This window comes from Bison bison, unplaced genomic scaffold (assembly GCF_000754665.1).
Source record: "Bison bison bison isolate TAMUID 2011002044 unplaced genomic scaffold, Bison_UMD1.0 scf7180017864370, whole genome shotgun sequence".
In the NCBI taxonomy this organism is placed as follows: Eukaryota; Metazoa; Chordata; class Mammalia; order Artiodactyla; family Bovidae; genus Bison; species Bison bison.
Genome location: NW_011494942.1, coordinates 516,165 through 520,107, shown reverse-complemented (window position 1 = coordinate 520,107; position 3,943 = coordinate 516,165).

The following is a 3,943-nucleotide window of genomic DNA, read 5'->3' as shown; positions in this document are numbered from 1 at the left end:
CTCTCACATCCATACATGACCACAGGAAAAACCATAGCCTTGACTAGACGGACCTTTGTTGGCAAAGTAATGTCTCTGCTTCTGAATATGCTATCTAGGTTGGTCATAACTTTCCTCCCATATTGGTAAATCATAGCCATCCAAAGGTTTAATATGTATTCAAAGTTCTTTTAATTTCCCCCAACATTTTATTGTGATATTTTTAAATATATGAAAAGTTGAAATAATTGTACAGTGCACACCCATATACTGAGACTCAACATTTTACTATATTGGTTTAGAAAATATCATGATAAGAAAAATAGTTCTATATAATTATTAATATCTATCCAGTATTTATCCATCCATCAATTCTGATGCAATTTAAGTTACAAACATCAGTATTTGTCAGCCCTTAAACCCTTCAGTATGCTTATCATTAATTGAAGTTTAATATTTGTTTACATATTTAAGGTAAAATTTAAATATGATGAAATAGACAAACCCTAAGCATACCATTTAATGCATTTTGAGAAATGTATACACCCATGTAACCCAAACCTTCATGAAGATACAGAACACTCACCCTCAGAAAGTTTTCTCATGTCACTTCCTAATTAATCCCTCACCTCTGCCCTGCTGCTGCTGCTGCTGCTAAGTCGCTTCAGTTGTGTCCGACTCTGTGCGATCCCATAGATGGAAGCCAACCAGGCTCCCCCATCCCCAGGACTCTCCAGGCAAGAGTACTGGAGTGGGTTGCCATTTCTCTCTCCAATACATGAAAGTGAAACAAGAGTAATAATGCATTCATGCTAAGCTATTTTAACATGTCCAACTCTTTGCAACCCACAGACTGCAGCCCTACAGGTTCTTCTGTCCATGAGATTCTCCAGGCAAGAATACTGGAGTGGGTTACCATGCCCTCCTCCAGGGGCTCTTGTGTCTCCTGCATCAACAGAAGGGTTCTTTACCACTAGCACCATCTGGGAAGCCCAGGATAATAATGGTTATAATTTTTTTCCTAAGAGATGAGTTTTTGCTGCTCCAGAATTTCATATAAATACAATCATATAGTTAATATTCTTCTGTATAAAGCTCTTTGACTCAACACAATGTTTTTGCTATTCATCATTGCTGCTGCTGCTTGAATCAATAGTTCATTCCTTTTCATTGCTGAATAGTATCCAATTGTATGAATATAACACTGTTTTCTATTTTCTTATCAATGGATATCTGGGTTATTTTCAGTTTTTCGCTCTTCTTTGGCATTTGTTAAATAAATGTAAAATCACAACTAGACTCTCCACACATTTAGTCTGCTTTCAATCATTATGCCATTTTGCAAAGTATTTCAAAGTAGATTATAAAAAAGTATAAACTTTATAAAATATCTCTTTTCTATAATGTGTTTTTTGTATTTCTGACTTTTCTATTCCACAACTAGTTGCTTGTCTTTATTCAGATGCTGTTCTCTCTCTTGTAAGCAAGTGTTCTAGAATTTGTCTCAATGATGAGAGAATGCTAATTAGTCATGTTGCTATATACACACCCACATACACACACACAATAAACTTTCTGATTGATAATAAATCACAGAACCAAAACAACTAAGCAAGCAAAACAGCAGAAAGTAAACAAAAGAAAAAATAAAATATATCCTTACAGATAACTTTAAATTATAAATTATACCTTTATTGTTTTAGCCTTACTTGTACCTATGCTCTGAAAATAACTTTTACAGCCTTTCCCATAAATACTGATCTTTACTTTCTACATTATAATTTGTTTTAACACACAAGAGTCATAGTGTACTATCTTCCTCATCCTCACATCCTTGCATTCATTAGTTATCCCTTCAAATTGTCTTCCACATCAGTTCTTTATTTTGCATTCATATCACCATTCCCACATCTCAGGCCATTTCCCCTTCCCTCTTGAGTATTTCTACACCTCCCTCATTTTTATTCATATCTAACCTTTCCTACGGCCACACTCTCATACCCACCACCACTGATTCAGTTTACTTCAGTTCAGCCGCTCAGTTGTGTCCAATTCTTTGCAACCCCATGGACTGCAGCATCTCATGGACAGGTTTCCCTGTCTATCACCAACTCCTGGAGTTTACTCAAACTCATGTGCATTGAGTCAGTGATGCCATCCAACCATCTCATCCTCTGTCATCCTCTTCTCCTCCTGCCCTCAATCTTTCCCAGCATCAGGGTCTTTTCCAATGAGTCAGTTCTTCTCATCAGGTGGCCAGAGTACTGGACTTTCAGCATCAGCATCAGTCCTTCCAATGAATATTCAGGACTGATTTCCTTTAGGAAGGACTCGCTGGATCTCCTTGCTGTCCAAGGGACTCTCAAGAGTCTTCTCCAATACCACAGTTCAAAAGTATCAATTCTTTGGTCCTCAGCTTTCTTTATAGTCCAACTCTCACATCCACACATGACTACTGAAAAAACCATAGCTTTGACTAGATGGAGCTTTGTTGGCAAAGTAATGTCTCTGCCTTTTAACATGCTGTCTAGGATGGTCATAACTTTTCTTTCAAAGAAAAGTTCTTCCACCACTGATTAACCTTCCTAAAATCCTATCTCATCTTATTATATACCTACCAAAAATTCAAGATTCCCTCCCCAATCCACTAAAGTCAAGACACTGTCTTTACTTCAAACAGAGCAGGGCATACATAATATGTAATCCACAATGGTTTATCTCTTTAAACTTCTTTAGCACCTATCATCTGTATCACTTCTTTTTGTTCTACACTGATGGTATTATTATCTTGCATGTATATCTCTTATTTCACACACATTATAAATTCCTTTAGTAATTTCTCACCTACTTCTTTGTTTCTCCCACTATATCTATTCTAGTCTTACATGTAAGGCAATTAATATTTTTAGCTGATTCACTTTCATAACTGAAATATAAAACAATCTTTGTTAAGGAGCATTTTCCTTACGAGATGGTCTCATAGAAAGTGTACGTTCCTAATTTACATAATCTCTCATACATAAAACATCAAATGCTCAAGAAATTTATATTTCTATCTTGTATTTTTGGGGTTTTTATTACCATGTTTGCTGTACACTGCAGAATGACTAAAAAGATTTAATCAATTTGGAGTAATTCATCTAAACTTACAAAATATTTTTAAAAGGCATTTTGTCCAAAAGTTATAACATTTGTGATAAAGAGCCTGGTTTTAGTTTTTTCAAAAATGTATTAAGTTCACATGCAAATTAAGAATCTTTATGCCACAAAGATTTCAATAAAACATGTTCACAACTGGAAAAAGTTTTTTCATAATGTACAACATTTTTATTAATATCAAGTTACTTCCTAAGAGTTGCTACCATGAGCTTCCTATTTATAATTTAGCATTCTAGTTACAAATTATAAAATTTCCAACTAGCTCAGAGTATATTTACAGACAAACAGCACTGTACTAACCTACTAACAAAATTTGAAATAATTTCCCCCACTAAATTCCCCTTCTCACCACCCATTTAACCACTGCTATAAAGTAATGCTCAAAATTCTCCAAGCCAGGCTTCAGCAATATGTGAACCGTGAACTTCCTGATGTTCGAGCTGGTTTTAGAAAAGGCAAAGGAACCAGAGATCAAATTGCCAACATCTGCTGGATCATCGAAAAAGCAAGAGAGTTCCAGAAAAACATCTATTTCTGCTTTATAGACTATGCCAAAGCCTTGACTGTGTGGATCACAAAAAACTGTGGGAAATTCTGTGGGAAAGAGATGGGAATACCAGACCACCTGATCTGCCTCTTGAGAAAACTGTATGCAGGTCAGGAAGCAACAGTTAGAACTGGACATGGAACAACAGACTGGTTCCAAATAGGAAAAGGAGTACGTCAAGGCTGTATACTGTCACCCTTCTTATTTAACTTATATGCAGAGTACATCATGAGAAACGCTGGACTGGAAGAAACACAA